The following is a 21,661-nucleotide window of genomic DNA, read 5'->3' on the forward strand; positions in this document are numbered from 1 at the left end:
CCGGCCGACTCTTCTCCTAAATATGCAGGAACGGATATTTAAATGACATAGGCTACGCCTAAAAAGCAGGTAGTAGGCCATTGATGATACAAAGGAGGAGAGTTCGGCCGGCGCCGTGAGTCGGGTCTCGTCATAACTCAGATGGAAATCTGAGAGCTCCTGGGTTCGATTCCCGGTGCTAGAAAAAATTTTTCTCCAATAATAGGTATTTACATGTCGACTATATAGTCTTGATTATTTAATGAGAACGGCGAGGCCTATAAACATATTAGATAGCATCCTACGAACAGCAAAAATAACAAGTCTTCACCTTGCCTGTTTCTCTTGATGTTAGCAGAGCCTTCGACAGCATTGGGCACACCAATCTAGTACAATTGATATTTCTGCCTTATCAGAAGCCTCAAAAAGACTACTGATCAACTTGCTTATAGATAGTACCACACAAATATGAACAGACAATGGATACACAAGAAAAATGAGCTTAAACTGTATTTTATTTACTGAATTGACAGAAGGGAATTCTCTAAAAGTACGGTTTCCAATTAACCCCAGACACTGATCCCCTCACATTACTCTGCTTTGCCGATGATATTGTAATTATCGGGAAAGACAGAAAAGCTGTTTCCATTCTTGTTACGAATGCAATAGGCCTACACGCTTAACACTATTGCAAGAAATAGATTTGAATATCAATACAAGAAAATCAAGCGTCATTATTATCAACAATGGAAAACTTGAGCAAGATCAATTTCAACTGTTATGGGTCATACTAATAGCAACGGTATAGACGAAGAACTTAAGTATCTAGGCGCTACATTTAAACAAACTCTAATATTAAATTAAAACTAAGTACTGGAAAAACTAAAGACACACCTCTACAAACTAACATCAAGTTATTTGCTTCAGCCACAATAAAAAATAGTTGTCTTAAACTAGTTCATCGGCCCAACTTTAATATATCCATTTCAAACTGTGTCTGTGGATCTGATCCCCAAAAAGTTCCTCATTAAAGCTGACAATATGATTAAAAGCGCAGTAAAGTACTGTAAATATTATAATTACCAGGTGACACTCCTAATAGTACGCTAAATACAAGTACCAAATATAAAGGATTTTCAGTAATGCGCGCTACTTGGAAAGCTTATTTGCAGCAGATCAACATCAGTACCGAGCTAGAAAACCTGAATGACCAGCACGTTAATGTTGTACGAGACTATGAAGCTATAAGAACCAGTTGCTTGTTGGAATTGCAAGTGGGAGTAGATGAGGATACAGGATTCGTGAAACAATTAAGACATCTTCGGTACCGTGAAGTTAAAACCTGGTGTGCATAACCCCAGAAAGGAAAAGAAGTTGTATTGTTTGAAGAAGTACTTGCAATCAACTCGTGGAACATCAAGCATGAAGGATTATTAAGTTCGGAGTGGAGAGAAATACTAAAAATGATTGTGATGGTGGCACCAGTACGATCTCTCCCTGATCGCTCTACAGCAGGGATGTCAAACCGCATGCACTGCGTGCTCTTGAGAACCCGCACATTTCCTTAAGAGCGATTATTGTACTTCATCTCGTTAAAAAGTGAACCTTGTTGGATTTGTATTGATTGTAGTATGAGCACGCAATGCAGGCGCTTTGACATCCCTGCTCCACAAGCACAACCCACTGCAGACACTGCAGTGAGTATGAAACTTTACCACATGTGCTTGGGAGTTGTCTACAGGGAGAAGTACTCAGAATGCAATGCCATAACATCTCACATTTTAAGATCGCAGATGCACTTCGATCCAAAAATTTAGAACTTCACGAGGAAGTTCATTGTATTGCTGATGATGGGAGCAATCGTAGGACAGATGTAATAGCTATAAATATAAAAAAAAAACAGCCAAAATAATTGATCCCACGATCAGATTGGAAAACTCGGCCAACCATCTGAAGTGAACGAAGAGAAAAAATAAAATCTACTAGCGCATCACTCCGTTCAGTCAAATACAACTTTCAAACATTCTCATTACCGGTCTCTTCCTTGGAGCGACAGGCACCATTTCGAAATCTTTGTAAAGTTGAGGTAAAAACAGAAGCTGAAGAGAGAATTTCAAGATGCCATAGTCACCACCATAATAAAATTTTACGTAGCAGTATTTCGCCAGCATCTTTATGGAGTACACTCAATTTAAATTGCATTAGCTCTCTTTTCTGTTATATCTTCATTTCTTTGGTTTGAAACCTGTTTATTTTATTTTTGATTTTAAATTTTGTTGTGACCAAATCTGTGCCACAAGGCAAACTCAAAATTGTGGATAAATAAACAGCATTTTTATTATTTTGGTATGAAATATTCACTTAAGATGCCATTTTAAATGCGGTATTTATTTATTTCGAACTCTCATAAAAATTTTATCTTCAGATAGCATTAAATTTAATTACATATCGCTCATTCGTATTTAGTTTCAACAGCATATCAAATTTTCTGTACTTAAGGATTGGTTCCTACCTTGTGAAGCATTTGTGTTTATTCCTCGATTCACTCAGGAGTTATCAGCCTATGTCCATCTAGAGGAAATACACTTTCCTATAATGAAACGATTATCCGAGTAGGTTAAGTAATTCACGAGATTACTTAATACAAATATACAAACTCTCTCTTTTCAAGTAATAGTATTAATATAAAGAAACATAATATCCTATACATATCACACAAATGAGGGATGGTCTACAAATTAGAAGTCAATTTCATCAATTTTCTGCAATACAGTCATGGACTTCCGAGTGGGTGCGCTTTGTCTTGCATAAACATCATGATTTTTTTTTTCACAGTTTTTTCCGAAGCTTAATTCATAATGAAGAACAATACCCTCCCATCATAGTTTTACCTTGTTCTAAATGATGTGTCATAATTATTCCGTTTTTGAACGTAAAATTACTTTGCAAGAAGAGAATCAGTGTATTTACATTCTTTTGACTATTCTTTTATATCTGTATCGTAATGATGAATCCATGTTAGTAGATAAGAAATGGTGGTCACGTGACAGGAGCAAGTGAGCTAGGCAGGAGCGAGGGGGAGTGGCATGTGACGTCACAGGGGGCGTGGCCAAAGTATTACGTCATAGTGGGCGTGGCCAAAGTATTACGTCATAGTGGGCGTGGCCAAAGTATTACGTCATAGTGGGCGTGGCCAAATTATGGCGTCATGGGCGGGGCTTAAAATATGACGTCACGGAGGGGGTGGGGGGCTTAAATTATGACGTAGGAAAGGGGCGTAACTTAAATTACGTCATAAGAGTTCAAGGTTAAAGTGTGACGTCATGCGGGTATGTAATGGCATGACATGTTTATCTCCTCAATGTGGAAATTATGACGTAGGAAAAGGGCGTAACGTCATAAATGGCAATCTAAGAGTTCGAGGTTAAAGCGTGACGTGCAGGTATGTAATGGCGTGACAAGTTCATACATGTTTATCTCCTGAATGTCTGATATGTGTGCAAATATAATGCTGAGTCATATCCGGCAATTGTTCTCAGGTGAAAGACACAAGTTCATACATGTTTGAAAACTGCTATGTGTGCAAATATTATGCAAGGTCACATCCGGCGAAGAATTAATCTATCACACTTAAACACATACATTCTTTTTCTTAAGATTCTAACGTAATGGTAATTTAATTGATTGGGGAATGGGTGTTGGAATGTGGGACATAAATGGATAAAAAATTAATCTAGCACACTTGTAAATTAAACAGGATGTGGCTGAAGTGACGTTATAAATTTGTAATTGAAGTTGGAAATGGGGGAGGGGGGGGGTAAAAATTTGAAATACGAACGGCATAACTTAAAGTGTGGCGTCATGAATTTTTAATTGAAGTTGGAAATGTAATAATTTGAAATGCACATGTTCATTCAAGTTTGTATAGTGGGGGGGGGGATAGACAAGTTCATACATGTTTGTATATTTGAAAGTGAGTTGTGAATGTTAAAATAATCACTATCTGCTATGTGTGCAAATATTATGCAAGGTTGCTAATTTTACTGGTTGTACTTTAAGCCAATTGCTGAGTAATTGATAAAAAATATTAAGATTCTAATGTACTGGTAATTGAATTGATAAATAGTAATGGGAAATGGAATTATTGATGGCGTAAATGGTTGTACTTTAAGCCAATTTATAAAAAAATTAATCTAGCACACTTGTAAATTAAACACATACATTCTTCTCATATTATTCCAGTGTAATACATTTTGAGTGGTTTGTTTAGCGTATTTAATACATTATTACCAACATTCAGAATGTCACATTATTATTTCGTAATACAGTAATTGTAGCAGATACATCAACGTAGATGTATATGTTGTGTAATGCATAAGTGTGCAAATATTATGCAATCTTGCTGAATCACTTCCGGCGACGATGCAATTGCTGAGTAATGATAAAAGCATGTTCTTTAAGCACCTGCAACGTGTCATATTACACAAATATTGCATGATGCAAATAAAATGCAAGCTGTTAATTCACATCCGGTGAAGACGCAAGTGCTGAATAATGGCCAGCTGTGGTATGTTATTTTACACAAATACTGTATTGATAATCGCCATCTGCCATGTGTTATGTTGTGCATTAGGGACGTTGATAAAAGAAATCAGTAACAAAATAAAATTATATGTATATATTGAGTAAAAAATAAATACAATACAATGATTATTCACATACATTTTCAATTAATGTGTCCACCAAAACTGAAGAACTTTTACATTTTGAAAGGCGCATTCCACATTATTGTCTCTGCAGTGATAGAAGCACATGTTCCTTATATAGCACACTAATTCCACATCACTGTAATTAACCACAATAGTCCATGGTGATATTCGATGAAGAAAAACAGCATCCTTGTCCCGCGGAGATGATGAGTTCTTTTAAAATGAAGTTGTTTGCCTGAAACAAAATAAAAGCGGTGTAGAATGATACCTAATGTAAATTGTATAATACAGGAAAAAAGTAACACATACTTACATTTTTCTACCCCACCATGTTTGTGAGAGGTGTAAGAGAATAAGGCAATGAACATCAATGGATGTCCTGAAACAAAATAAAAGCGGTGTAGAATGATACCTAGTGTAAATTTTATAATACGGGAAAAAAGTAACACATACTTACATTTTTCTACACCACTGTTTGGACCATGTTTGTGAGAGGTGTATAGTTGATAGCACAGTCGTGTAGGATTAGGCAATATGCGGTTGTGTGTGCTGCTATAGGTACGCTTGTCAATACGTACATATACTCGTACAAATATCAATTCTAATTGAAGATATATTATGATATTTATAAAATGTTCGGCTTATTGCAATACATCATCCTCGTCAATCCAACTATTCTTTGAGTTAGGAAAACCATACCACTTTACATATACCTTCCCAGCCTTCCTCCTCAAAATTTTTTTAACCAAATAAACATCTGGAAAGTGTGTCTTTTGAAGTTCCTCGGTGTAAAACGATCCTAAAATAGGTGCACCGTCTAGATCATGAAGTATGTAAGTCGTTGGCTGAGTCTTTTGTACTTTTTTCACTTGGAATATTTCACTACTCCATGATGGCAGATAGCCCTTGGTAAACATCTTCTTGTACTTTGATATTCTCACTAAATCACCAACCCGAAACTTTAACCTTCCTTCTCGCACTAGTTGTTGCTTGTACACTTTCTGAAGGAGTTGATTGTTTGCAACATCCATGGGTCTCATCTTTATAGTTGAATGTATAGTAGCATTGTACTTCTTAATCAGTTGTGGCAATAGCTCTAACCAGCGATATGATCCAAGCGTTGTAAACTCTCGAAACATGTGTGTCTTGAGTGTTCTGATGAATCTCTCGGCGATACATGCTTTTTTTTGTAGAAAACACCGAGTAGTGATTGATATTGTAATTTTCCATTAGTGATTTAAAATGCTTATTGTAATATTCTTTTCCCCAATCTGTTTGTAAATTTTTCGGAGTGTTTACCATTCCCCTTAGCAAGGAGTGCATAGCAGATGTCACTTCTTTGCCAGTTTTATTTTTAAGTTCTTTTGCCCACGCGTATTTGGAATAAACGTCTATTACCACAAGTATATATTTATATCCTTTATTTTGTTTAGCATAGGGAATGAGTTCAATGAGATCGCTCTGGAAAAGATCCCATAATCCTCTAGTGATGACATGACGCCTTTGAAAATTTTTGCGAGCTGGTTTATGAAGTTCTCGTGCAATCTTTGCTTTACTCATTCTATGTATCCACCTTCACGCAATTCCTCTTCTATAGCATGAATTTCGTTATCCACACCAGTATTCCCAGCACTGCGTGATGACACGAGAAGGACAAGACGTTCAACTAATTCATTTGGGTCATCCCAATGTTTATATTCTATTTTATGATTTGGTAGGGAAATTTTCCAACTTCCACCAGTCTTCCGAAATAATGGAGCAATAATATTGTCATATTTCTTTGTATTTGATCTCCTAAATTCCTGTTGTGGGTCGTAATCAACACGATGTGCATTAGTGGATGTTAAAATATTTTTTTATTTATGTAAATCCTGATCATCATAACTATCAGTTGGGGGATCCATGAGAAACAGTAAATTATATAAACCAGATGTTCCTTTATATCGTATATTGTTTATAAATACATAGCCTTTTTCAAATTTAATGGGTGTTTTGCCAATCACCAATTTGTCATCAATATAGCGAACACCATATATTTTATCATATGCTTTATGTCTTGTTCGTTTGAGATATTTTGTATATGCTCGCTAACAATGGAATTGTCCTCCTCATCCTCTTCTTCTTCTTCTTCTTCTTCTTCTTCTTTCGCTTCCTTTTTGATGTAATCCATCATTTCTCCTCTATCATCTGCATTTTTCTTCGTATTCCGTATTTCCTTTATTAACATATTTAAAGGTGTAGTAACTGGTTGAAGCACTTCGTTGAGTACATGTTGAGAGCTCAATTGCCCCTGTCTTAAGGCTATAAATTTGTGTTTTATAGCCTCAGAATGTCTTATGATATTTCTTTTCATCATTTCTTGAGATGTTGTAGCAGTTGACATCTTGCACTGCAATGACAAGCAGTTATGCCATAGTTCTTATTTTATACACAAGCTCTATGGTTGCAGTTAATTGCTGCTTGTGACTATATATATGAAACGATAGCCTATCACCCTTAGAAACAGGTGTTCCATTTTGGAATGCATTACCATTTACTTTAACGATTACATCAGCTGGTGTTGTAGTAACAGTTACTACACAATTTATTGGAATTTCAAAGTAAGTTAGTCCACTGGACAATTGATATACATTAGTAATATCATCCCACTTTACAGTTGAGGAAATATGGAAAAACATAACACCATAGAAATTATTTTTTATTTCACTAATTTCTTTTCGTATCTCAGCTTCTTCAGCATTGGTGATATATTTACAATCTTCATCATGTTTACTTAATTTTTTATCCCATTGTGAATCCTGTTGTAACATACGTTCATGACATGTTTTACTGTCAGCTCATTCGATTCATTAATATATTTTTTAATTCGCGTTTCAGAATTATCAATAGCTGCAACAACAAGAGTTTCCAAAGAAGACTTAATTTTATCATCATTTTCGAGTACATATTCTTTAATTTCCTTAATAGCTCTATCCACATATATTTTATTCGCAGCATCATCTGACACATCTGGATCATTGACACCTTTTAGTTGTACGTTACCAATAAGATAGTTGTTAGCACTATCGCGTGGGAAATCTTCTCGAAGAATATTAACTAATCTTTCTCTTCTTCTGTAAACGCTCCGTCCAAATTTATCAATACTCATACTTAATCAACGTCTTGATACCGAATAAAGATAAGAGTGATCATTTCCATATTATATAGCAATCCAATCCTTTGCGATATCTTCCCTTGTGTAATTCGCTTTCTAAATTCATTATTAAACACCGGGCATCACTATTCCAACAGTTGGAACACATGTCTTTAAATTTATCAAAAGTCATATCCGGATTGACAAAATTCTCAAATATATGTTTCAGGTTCATACTGTCCTGTTTGAAGAGCACAATTAAGTTGCAATTGTCTCGAATAAGATGCTTGGGAATCTTTGCATAAGTCTATCCGCGATAAAATAAATCGAGGTTTTTATGTCTTCCCATACTAAACAATTTCGATAATGTTTTTTGTGAATCAGTCATTATGTCATCAAAAATAAACACAGAGTTTTCTTTTATGTCTTCAAATGGTACAATATCCTCGCTGGCATAATATCTAAAAAGCTCAATTTCTGGCACTCCTTCCAACACTTTTGCTAAATATTGATATTTAGGTTGGAACAGGGATTTCGAATAAATGTAGATATTTTCGAATTTCAATCCGGAGCTATGAAGAATCCAATTTAGCAACAAGTTTGTTTTTCCAGCATTACTCGGACCACAAATGATACATCGAATATGATTGGGAAATAATGTACTATGTCTTATGTTATTTGTATCGTTTTCATATTCTCCTATAACTTCAATTGGTAACGTCTGTGATTGTTTTACAACTTCCATGTTGCTTGATTGGTGTCAAGCAGTGTAGTGATAGATACAGGTGTAATTACAACTTTAAAATACTTCAACATATATGCAACAAGAATACGATTTTCGACATGACGTTGCATTATCGCAACACGAATACGATTTTCGACATGGCGTTGCATTATCGCAACACGAATACGATTTTCGACATGGCGTTGCATTATCGCAACACGAATACGATTTTCGACATGGTGTTGCATTATCGCAACAAGAATACGATTTTCGACATGGTGTTGCATTATCGCAACACGAATACGATTTTCGACATGGCGTTGCATTATCGCAACACGAATACGATTTTCGACATGGTGTTGCATTATCGCAACACGAATACGATTTTCGACATGGTGTTGCATTATCGCAAAAAGAATACGATTTTCGACATGGCGTTGCATTATCGCAAAAAGAATACGATTTTCGAAATGGCGTTGCATTATCGCAACACGAATACGATTTTCGACATGGCGTTGCATTATCGTAACACGAATGCGATTTTCGACATGGCGTTGCATTATCGCAACAAGAATACGATTTTCGACATGGCGTTGCATTATCGCAACACGAATACGATTTTCGACATGGTGTTGCATTATCGCAACAAGAATACGATTTTCGACATGGCGTTGCATTATCGCAACACGAATACGATTTTCGACATGGTGTTGCATTATCGCAACACGAATACGATTTTCGACATGGCGTTGCATTATCGCAACAAGAATACGATTTTCGACATGGCGTTGCATTATCGCAACACGAATACGATTTTCGACATGGTGTTGCATTGTCGCAACACGAATACGATTTTCGACATGGTGTTGCATTATCGCAACAAGAATACGATTTTCGACATGGCGTTGCATTATCGCAACACGAATACGATTTTCGACATGGCGTTGCATTATCGCAACACGAATACGATTTTCGACATGGCGTTGCATTATCGCAACAAGAATACGATTTTCGACATGGCGTTGCATTATCGCAACACGAATACGATTTTGAACATGGTGTTGCATTGTCGCAACACGAATACGATTTTCGACATGGTGTTGCATTATCGCAACAAGAATACGATTTTCGACATGGCGTTGCATTATCGCAACACGAATACGATTTTCGACATGGTGTTGCATTATCGCAACAAGAATACGATTTTCGACATGGCGTTGCATTATCGCAACAAGAATACGTTTTCGAAATGGCTTTGCATTATCGCAACAAAAATACGATTTTCGACATGGCGTTGCATACATGCATATTTTCAACAAGTTTTTACATATATGTCACAAGAATGCCATTTTCGTATCAGTTGCAATGATGAAGGTAAAGAGACTGGATGTGCGACTAACTTGTATCCCGATTATGTGTAATGATGAAGAATCTCGATATGATTCTATAAATCATTGGGTTCAATATATTCCATTTGGAAAGAGAAGGAGATGTGCTCAAAAAGGATGTAACAGCATTGTTCGAACGCAATGTTCAAAGTGCGTTGTTGGATTATGTATAAAGTGTTTTTACTCATATCATAGCAATGTAGAGTAGTACAATAAATTTTCGCTGTGTTTATATGGAGTGCGTTTTCTTAAGTTATTTTATAGTATGCTTGTCAATGGTGGGGGACACATCGTTGGAGAACGTGGTATTTTAAATACAAATTATCAACAAGCCGGATATAAAGTGTGACAAGATGAAGCCCGAGCACCTGGTGAACGAGCTTCAGCCTTTTTTATCTCGAGAGCGATGGGTGATGGAAAGCGAGAAATGACACTCTCCAAGTTGAAAGCAGCAATGAAAAGAAAAAACAATACGCCTAAGAAGCCAAAACCTCGAGTGATAAAGGCACCGAAAAGGGGTGGTATTCTACCACTGCTCCCAATATTTGCAGGTCTCAGCGCATTAGGAGCTCTGTCCGGTGGTGCTGCACAAATAGCGAAAGCTGTAAACTCTGCAAAAAGTGATAAAAAACAACTTTCAGAATCTATGAGGCATAATAAAACTATGGAAGCTATTGCAATGGGAAACAAATCTGGTGGCGGACTACCTCTCCCTCTAATATTGGCTGGTTTAGGAACACTTGGAGCGGTTATTTCACAAAAGAAACCGCCTGCGGGAAAGGGTTTGTATGTAAGAGAATACAAGAGTGGTAAGGGAATGCGATTAAAAAAAAAGCCCTAAGTGATGGTGATATTCTCAATTATGCACGATTTCTTGGCATACGAAATTTTCGCGGTGTTTTTATGAGAAATGCTTTGCCTAAGAAACCGTGGTATAAAGAAAAAATAATAATAAATTTAGATTCTGATGAAGGACCCGGTACGCATTGGGTAGCGCTTAATAAAATTAATAATAGTGAAGCATTTTACTTTGATTCCTTTGGAGATCTCCCCCCACCTATAGAGATAAATAATTACTTACGAGGTGTAACAATTAAATATAATACTAATCGATATCAGAAGTTTGATACAGAGTTATGTGGACAGTTAGCTCTTCAATTTTTATTATAAATGTGAATGTAACAATATGTATGCTATCACAATGTCTTTCACAGTGACAGGTAACACATCAGAGATATCTTGTAGCTATCATCCACCAATCGAATTGGATGAAGATGCAGATTATGAGATAGGTCTCGTAAATTTTTCAACATATAACACCATACCCAATGTTTCTGATGGGAATAACAAATTTACATATATTACAAATGAAAGGAATGGAAGTAAAACGAAAACAATTACATTACCCACTGGGACGTATGAAATCGATGATATAAATAATTATATAATACATATAATGATGATCACAGAGAATCAGACTCGGCCGAGCGCCTTTGAATTAGTTGCAAATAATAACACATTACGCGCAGAAATGTATTGTGAACATGAGATTGATTTCTCAGCTCCAGATTCGATAGGTAAAATGTTAGGATTTAAAAGCAAAAAATTTGAGGCTCACAGTAGACACATATCAGATTATGTTGTTAACATATTTCCAGTCGCTCTTATAAGAATAGAATGTAACTTTAACTGGAGGCTCATTTTTAAACAATCAGCCAACCCATGCAATTCATTCGTTAATTGTAAATGTTGATCCAGGGTTCCATTTGACTGAAAAGCCATTCGAAATTCGATATTTTAAAATAAATAATATTAAATATATTGATAATATTACTATTAGAATAGTTGATCAAAACGGAAAGTTGGTTGATTTTAGAGGTGAGACTATTACTCTAGAGTTACATCTTCGAAAAACATGGGATTACAATTCCCTCAAAACTTCTATATCAGGACTAACACACCAACTAAACACGTTAGTTCAAGTTCTGAAACCAAGAGATTGACATCTCACTCGATAAACTTACTCACAAAATTTGGATATAAAGTAAGGATATGATGGATCCCTTAAATGTGACTAAATCACCAATATTTGAGGAGAGAATAGTGAAAAAAGAAACGCATTCCTTTCTCCCGCAAAATCCTTCAGCCATCAATGAAAATGATTCCATCAATATTCGTATTAAAAGTGAAAATTTATATATGCTTCCTTGTAAAAGCTGTATTTTTATTGAGGGAAACATTAAAAAACCTGATGGCACTGCAACTAGTGCAAAATTGGTTAACAATGCAATGGCATTTTTGTTCGAATCTATACGACTGGAACTTAATGGGCAGCTTATTGACAGCATTAAAAATGTAGGCATTACATCAACGATGAAAAATTTGATTTCTCTGAATTCGTTTGAATCCGACATGCTTGGAAACAGTGGTTGGGTCCACCCCACTAAGGATGTTGATATTGTCACCAATACTACATTCAACGTATGTGTCCCGCTGAAAACTCTTCTTGGATTTGCCGAAGATTTTACAGATATCATAATAAATGCACAACTAGAACTGATACTTGTACGTGCAAAAGACTCTATTAATGCTCGAATGGGTGAGGATTGCAAGGTTACGCTCACAAAACTTCACTGGAACATGCCTCTAATTGCAGTATCCGATCCCGAAAGACTTCGACTTCTACAGATACTTAGAAGTGACTCACCACTCAGCATTCCCTTTCGCTCATGGCAGTTGTTTGAATATCCATCACTACCTGCAACTAAACAGATTATGTGGAATGTTACAACAACGAATAAGCTTCGAAAACCGAGATTTGTGATAATTGGATTTCAAACAGACAAACATGGAATTGACAAGGATAATAGCGTCTTTAATCATTGTAATGTTACTGATTTGAAAGTATACTTGAATGATGAATTCTATCCATACAATAACCTTAATTTGGATATTGAAAGTGGTAAATTTGCTCTATTATATGAATTGTACAGCAAATTTCAAAATTCATATTACAACAAGCCAAATAATCCATTGCTATCAAGAAAAGATTTCATCGATAAAGCACCACTTTTTGTCATTGACTGCTCCAAACAACATGATGAAATAAAAATTGGAGCAGTAAATGTACGCATTGATATATTGACAAGCGTACCTATAGCAGCACACACAACCGCATATTGCCTAATCCTACACGACTGTGCTATCAACTATACACCTCTCACAAACATGGTCCAAACAGTGGTGTAGAAAAATGTAAGTATGTGTTACTTTTTTCCCGTATTATAAAATTTACACTAGGTATCATTCTACACCGCTTTTATTTTGTTTCAGGACATCCATTGATGTTCATTGCCTTATTCTCTTACACCTCTCACAAACATGGTGGGGTAGAAAAATGTAAGTATGTGTTACTTTTTTCCTGTATTATACAATTTACATTAGGTATCATTCTACACCGCTTTTATTTTGTTTCAGGCAAACAACTTCATTTTAAAAGAACTCATCATCTCCGCGGGACAAGGATGCTGTTTTTCTTCATCGAATATCACCATGGACTATTGTGGTTAATTACAGTGATGTGGAATTAGTGTGCTATATAAGGAACATGTGCTTCTATCACTGCAGAGACAATAATGTGGAATGCGCCTTTCAAAATGTAAAAGTTCTTCAGTTTTGGTGGACACATTAATTGAAAATGTATGTGAATAATCATTGTATTGTATTTATTTTTTACTCAATATATACATATAATTTTATTTTGTTACTGATTTCTTTTATCAACGTCCCTAATGCACAACATAACACATGGCAGATGGCGATTATCAATACAGTATTTGTGTAAAATAACATACCACAGCTGGCCATTATTCAGCACTTGCGTCTTCACCGGATGTGAATTAACAGCTTGCATTTTATTTGCATCATGCAATATTTGTGTAATATGACACGTTGCAGGTGCTTAAAGAACATGCTTTTATCATTACTCAGCAATTGCATCGTCGCCGGAAGTGATTCAGCAAGATTGCATAATATTTGCACACTTATGCATTACACAACATATACATCTACGTTGATGTATCTGCTACAATTACTGTATTACGAAATAATAATGTGACATTCTGAATGTTGGTAATAATGTATTAAATACGCTAAACAAACCACTCAAAATGTATTACACTGGAATAATATGAGAAGAATGTATGTGTTTAATTTACAAGTGTGCTAGATTAATTTTTTTATAAATTGGCTTAAAGTACAACCATTTACGCCATCAATAATTCCATTTCCCATTACTATTTATCAATTCAATTACCAGTACATTAGAATCTTAATATTTTTTATCAATTACTCAGCAATTGGCTTAAAGTACAACCAGTAAAATTAGCAACCTTGCATAATATTTGCACACATAGCAGATAGTGATTATTTTAACATTCACAACTCACTTTCAAATATACAAACATGTATGAACTTGTCTATCCCCCCCCCCCACTATACAAACTTGAATGAACATGTGCATTTCAAATTATTACATTTCCAACTTCAATTAAAAATTCATGACGCCACACTTTAAGTTATGCCGTTCGTATTTCAAATTTTTACCCCCCCCCTCCCCCATTTCCAACTTCAATTACAAATTTATAACGTCACTTCAGCCACATCCTGTTTAATTTACAAGTGTGCTAGATTAATTTTTTATCCATTTATGTCCCACATTCCAACACCCATTCCCCAATCAATTAAATTACCATTACGTTAGAATCTTAAGAAAAAGAATGTATGTGTTTAAGTGTGATAGATTAATTCTTCGCCGGATGTGACCTTGCATAATATTTGAACACATAGCAGTTTTCAAACATGTATGAACTTGTGTCTTTCACCTGAGAACAATTGCCGGATATGACTCAGCATTATATTTGCACACATATCAGACATTCAGGAGATAAACATGTATGAACTTGTCACGCCATTACATACCTGCACGTCACGCTTTAACCTCGAACTCTTAGATTGCCATTTATGACGTTACGCCCCTTTCCTACGTCATAATTTCCACATTGAGGAGATAAACATGTCATGCCATTACATACCCGCATGACGTCACACTTTAACCTTGAACTCTTATGACGTAATTTAAGTTACGCCCCTTTCCTACGTCATAATTTAAGCCCCCCACCCCCTCCGTGACGTCATACTTTAAGCCCCTCCCATGACGCCATAATTTGGCCACGCCCACTATGACGTAATACTTTGGCCACGCCCTCTGTGACGACACTTGCCACTCCTGCCTAGCTCCTGCCTAGCTCACTTGCTCCTGTCACGTGACCACCATTTCTTATCTACTCATGTTTCGTCCATAATTACAATACAATCCCAAAAAGTTAGAAAATCATCTTCAAAAATGCAAAATGACTTAAAATTGCCACTGAGTCGCTTCTGATCAGCATCCAGCTATTTAGGGATACATTCATTTCTTCATCATATAATAATGCAGAATTCCTGCATGGAAATACAAGTACTTCGGTATATTATGATATGCGTAAATAATCACTTAGTGATTTAAGACGACGCTCATTCAGTCGGATCCCGGCCACTTAGTCACTCGGAATGAGTGCACCTCTGCACATAGTGTGTTCAACATTGTGCCCTGTCGTACATCTCTGACACTGCATGAGGGTTGGCCACTAAAGAGAAACTAAGAGGTGGAACTTAAACTGAGAGGATTCAATCCGGCATCGGAACTGGAATACGGTGTGGCTTAGTGGATAACGCGTCAGCACGTAAAGCTGAAGACCCGGGCACGAATCCCGGTGCCGGAGAGAATTTTTCTCCGCTCCACCCATCCTTCATTCATTTAGATCATTTTTTTCTCACACGCAATTCATAATGTAGCCTAGATGTGAAAGAGACGTTCATATGCAATTAAATTTCTGATATACATTTTAGCTCGATTCGTCGATCATCCAGAATCATGTTATTCACGGTATCGATATTTTCTGAAATTACACAGAAATAGTCCTTCCAACAATGTATTCAGCTTTCATCACCTTGTTCTCACATAAATTCCATAACCCACTTCATTGGTGATTTTTTAATTTATGCATCATAAAAAAGTAAAGGTTGTCCCATACATGTCATAAATGGCATATGAGGGCATGGAGAAGAGCTCCACGCATTCATCGACCTCGGCACTAGAATAAGGTGTTGTGGTCGGCACCACACTCTGACTGCCATTTTACTCCCGGGGAAGACCCGGTACTCAGTTTGATAGGAGACCGAGTGGACCTTAGAGCCATTCTAGCCATCACAACTCAGGATAGAACCCCTGATCTTCCAGTCCGTAGCCAGCAATTTATCCATCATTTCCGCATAAATTTAATTGTCGGACAACGCATTTAAAAAATAGGTACTTCTTCATCGATCAGTACTCAATTTTATAAATTTTAATTTTATCTGACATAATTAGTTTATTAAAAAAATTCACGAAATATAGAATCTATTAAATTTTTATAACTATAATTAGTTATACATCAAACGACATACTCTCATTCATTGCAACCGCTTTTGCTTTTGTTTATAACAAAAGTCAAAGGCTAATTTTGTATCAACACCCCTTAGTACCAGCGTTATCGATATGTAAGATATAAATATATTATTAATACTATGTATTAAGTGTTCTTAAATGCGACAGGCTCATGTCAGTCGATTTACTGGCATGTAAAATAACTCTTGCGGGATTAAATTCCGGCACACAGGCGACGCTGATATAACCTCGGCAGTTGCGAGCGTCGTTAAATAAACCATAATTTAATTTTTTTTAATAATAGTATAGTAACTGTAATTATTTTATTTATTTCAATAAGTCACATGAAATGCAGTAATAAAAATGTGACATGCAAATATCAGGTAAAAAAACAACAAAATAATGGCATTTGAAGGCATATACCCCTCAGAAGCAAAATTGCAGTTGAAAACAGAATCTAAGAATAAGTAAATTCTGTCTGTTACTTAGGATGTAATATTTTTATGAAGGAGATACAGCTGTAAATAAAAAATACAAAGTTTTTACAAATACAGTATTAGGACTGCTGAATTTCACCTTAAAACCAAACCTTGTACAAAAAAAAACCTCCAGGATAAAATTATACTGAACTCTCGCTCCACCAACTCTCTTCTATGGGAATCAAATTTAGGTCTTGAAGCAAAAAGACATCAACAGATTGAGGGCAGCTGAAATGAGATATCCAAGGCGACCGCTGGTTACACATTGTTCGATCACAAAAGGAATGAGGAAATACAGAAAGTTAATATACAAGCACTGGAAGAGGAAATTTCCATATAGAGAGATAACTGGCTGCAACATGCATCTAGATTGTCAGCGAATAACAGTATTACCCTCGGGAACGACGACGACCTAGACGTCCAAAAAAAAGATCTTATGGACCCTGTCTAGCTGGAACCGAAACGGATCAACAATGACCTATATGTTGTATGGAATATGATGAATGATGAAATGCAGTAATTGAGCAAATCAAGTTGTCAGTGAAAAACAAAACTCATGCTCCTGTGAAGAATAATTCGCATCACGCATCGTACAGTCTACCTCTGATTGAGGTTCTAGCTAATAATACCAGGCAGTACAACTCACTCGACGATGTGTGTCAGGGGAGAACAAATTGTTTATGTACATCTGAAGTCTGATTATTATAATAATATTACTAGTCAACAACGTAGCTTATGCAATTGAGGGGAAAAGAAACTGGCCACTCTTATCTCATAATCGCCTGGGACTTAGTTGCCTCATGAGTGATGTCTAATTGATGTCACTTATGACTATGAGGTTCAAATCTGTTTTCGGACAGTTGATTAAACAACAACAATAACAACAACTGTAAGGTAAACTTAAGTTACTTCAGTTGCTTGTTGGTTGAATTGCAGCATCTATTAAGTTACATGTGTAGTAAAGCCAAAATGTGTTTTGTTATCTGTACTACGTAGGGGGTCAACAATAAGAAAAAACACATGCTTCTTCCGTCAATAATTAAATCTTGACCGAACTACAAAACGTGTAAATACAATTATAAATAAAAATAATAACCTAAAAAGATTGCATAATAATGGAGGACGGTTATTTTGTATGTGTCCTACATCTGAGATAATTATATAGGGATTTTCCTGACTATTTACATTTCCGGAATTCAACTACAACACTAATATCACGTTAATATTTAGCTTATGCTTTCAATTCTCTCTGTAAAGTCACGTCACTAATATTTATATTATCCAAAGTTTCTGTGTAAAACATTAACTTGTATTCACATTCACATAGGCTATTATATTATACATATTATAAAATTATATTTAAATATTTAAATAATTTTACTTTAAAAAAATTTAAAGATCAAAATTTGCTTACATTTCTAATGCATTCAAAAGAAGTATTAATTTACATAAATTTCAATAATAGTCTTTTACTATGTATCTAATATTACTATTATAACTTACGTATAATTTGTATTAATTATAGACCTATCTGAGTGGAAGAGAAGGCCTCAATACCTTAATTCTTCCATGTATATTGTTTCATTCACTCGGCGGTCTCCAATCTTACCTCTTTTTCCTCTTTCCTCTTAGTCTCTTCATACGATCCATATATCTTAATAGCCACCGGCGTGGCTCAGTCGGTTAAGGCACTTGCCTGCCGGTCTGAAGTTGCGTTCGGGCGCGGGTTCGATCCCCGCTTGGGCTGATTACCTGGTTGGTTTTTTTCCGAGGTTTTCCCTCACCGTAATGTGAATACAAGGTAATCTCTGGCGAATCTTCGGCCTCATCTCGCCAAATATCATCTCGCTATCACCAATCTCATCGACGCTAAATAACCTAGTGGTTGATACAGCGTCGTTAAATAACCAACTAAAATAAATAAAATAAAATATATCTTAATGTAAACTATAATCTGATATGGCTTCTACCCCGAACGTTACTCCCTCACCATTCCCTTCAGTGCATCATTCAGTAGACAGTTTCTTTTTAATCAGTGACCCAGCCAAATTATTTCTTTCTTACTGATCAGTCTCAGCATTATTCTTTCCTCATTTACTGTTTCTATTACAGCCTCATTTCCTATTTTGTCTGCCCAATTGACACGCTCTATTCTTCTCCATATCCACATTTAAAATACTTCTAGTAGTTTCTCTTCACTTCGTAATAATGTCTATTTTTCTGTCCTATACAATGCCACACTTCACACAAAGCACTTCAGTAACCTCTTTCTTAGTTCTATTTCCAGATTATTATTATTATTATTATTATTATTATTATTATTATTATTATTATTATTATTATTATTACATTTGAAGTCAAGGACAGTAGAAAAACTACATTCTACAGCGATGGATTTCAGGCGGAGATCTACAAGATATCAAGGAAGGACATAATTAGAAATCAGGTTATAAAAGACAAAATTAAAGTGCAAGGATCGCTTGTAGGATCTATGAGAACAAAACACTTGTGACGGTTTGGTCATGCACAAAGAATAATTATTTAGAACAACGAGAGAAAGGGTATTGGAAGTGGGGTGTGGCTGTGGGAGAATAGGGAAGAATGGAGAAAAGCTATAGAATCCTGAAGACAGGAAGATGTCTAAGGTCACTCTACTACCTGATAATAAAATAATAATAATTGTTTTATTATTATTATTATTATTATTATTATTATTATTATTATTATTATTACTATATTATTGTTATTATTACTACTACTACTACTACTACTACTACTATAAGCTTCCTCCAGTTTCCTCGTGTGCTGATCGAGACCATATTGAGATTCGCAACCCACTGCTGGTAATCAGAACTTTGTTAACCTGAACCGACTTCTCTAGGGCATTGTTAAATCAAAACATGTTGTTGTTGTTGTTATCTAATGCCGGGCTTTGGCAACGAAGCCATTAGCGTTCTTGCTCTCCAATATTTCTCTGTGGTGGATCCATCAGGTAGAACTTCACAGGTTATGAGATGATCTTCAGTCATTTCTTCTTCTTTGTTGCATAGAGGGCAATTTGGATTTGTGTAAATTCCTATTTTATTCAAGTGTTTGGCCAAATAATCGTGTTCTGTAAGCAGTCTGAATTTTGCTACTGTAGATTTACGTGGGATTTCTGGAAAATTTTGTTTTTTTTTTTTATTAAAATGCTCCATTTTTTATCTTTGGCTTTGGTACATAGTGCTTGGTTTTGCTTGATTTTATATTTATTTTTAATTAGTCTTTTGATGGATGTAAAAGGTAGGCTTGTATTTGTATTCTGAATTAAATTGGATCCTTTTTTTGGCAAGAAAGTCAGCAGTTTCATTTCCAGCAATTCCGCAATGTGCAGGTATCCATTGCAATTGAATTCTTTTCTGTAGTTTTTGAAGTTGTTGGATCATTTTGTGACATTCTTTAATTTGGATTGACATCATTTTATATGAATTTATTGCGTATAATGCTGCTTTAGAATCAGAGAGAATGACAGCATTTTGAAATTTATCTATTCTGTATAGTAGGTGTTGGAGTGAGATATGAATAGCCATTATTTCCGCATCAAAATTTGTTGTATGATGTCCCGCTGGTTGATAAAGTGAGAATAACGCACACGTAATTCCTGATCCTGAGTTGTTATCGATAGTAGACCCATCTGTGTAGATATGTAACCATTCTTCTGGTGGGTATCTATTGTTCACAGCTTCTAATGACAGCGCTTTTAGTACAGGTTTGGAAGTTTCAGATTTTGTAACTGGTTCTTCTAAATCTAGTTGAATGTTAATTGGTTCGAAGGTTAGAGGGTTTTCTCTGCTTAAAATGTTTTCTTTAGAATTAGGGAGATTCAATTCTGTTTTTATTTCCGTGACTTTGGACAGGAAACTCGTTTGTTTTTTCAACTTGGTTGGTTGTAACAGTCTTTTTTCCCCATTTTGTTGTTGTTAACCGTAGCATTTTTTCATGGTGTGTTAGTGCCTGCTCCTCTAGAGTGAGATATATTGGAGGGTTCTGGGTTAGGGCTTGCATTGCCGTGATTGGGTTGATTTTGCTGCACCAGTTATTAGTCGCAGGGCCTGATTTTGGCATAATTCTAGTCGATTCAGTTTGAAATTATTTGCTGTAATTAATACCTCCGCATTGTAGAGAAGTATTGGCTTGATGAATGTTATGTACGTGATGTTCAAAGTCTGCCGATTACTACCCCACTTGGCACCAGCTAATCTCTTTAAAATTGGAAGTACTTTTGTTGATTTGTTTACTACTGCTTCAATATGATTTTTCCAAGTTAATTTTGAATCAAAAATTGTCCCTAAATATTTCGTTTCATATGATTATCTCAGGTTTGTTTTCATGAACTGTAGATTTAGTTTTGGGATTTTTTTTTTCAAGCTAAATATTTGAAACGTTGTTTTATCAGTATTTATGGCCATCAAATTGTTGTCAGTCCACTTTTCTAATAGGATCAGAGCCTTTTCCATTGAAGTTTTGGATTTGACTATTTGTGGGGAAGATGTCCACATGACCATGTCGTCTGCAAAAAGAGCTGTCTTTATTTCTGGGCTTGAAACAGCTGGGGGGGAGATCGATGTAGATGTTAAACAAGGTTGTCCTCAGTACTGCACCTTGTGGGAGACCCATTTTTATATGTCGGAATTTGGAAGTACTGCCATTGTATTTTGTAGTACAGAAACGCTGGGAAAGGAAG

The 21,661-nt window shown here is 35.7% G+C and overlaps 1 protein-coding gene and 1 long non-coding RNA gene across 3 annotated transcripts in view; both read right to left on the reverse strand.

The window, feature by feature from the left end:
- LOC138711948 (uncharacterized) overlaps nt 1-21,661 on the reverse strand; it is an 84,971-nt gene that overhangs the window by 13,061 nt on the left and 50,249 nt on the right. The gene's annotated exons all lie outside the window — the stretch shown is intronic.
- On the reverse strand, nt 4,639-12,697 carry LOC138711573 (uncharacterized). The gene is made up of 3 exons (XR_011335394.1): nt 12,641-12,697; nt 5,002-5,067; nt 4,639-4,923 (listed from the first exon to the last, which is right to left on the reverse strand). It is a non-coding gene; the product is annotated as an uncharacterized lncRNA (long non-coding RNA).

Source organism: Periplaneta americana, chromosome 13 (assembly GCF_040183065.1).
Source record: "Periplaneta americana isolate PAMFEO1 chromosome 13, P.americana_PAMFEO1_priV1, whole genome shotgun sequence".
Taxonomy (NCBI): domain Eukaryota; kingdom Metazoa; phylum Arthropoda; class Insecta; order Blattodea; family Blattidae; genus Periplaneta; species Periplaneta americana.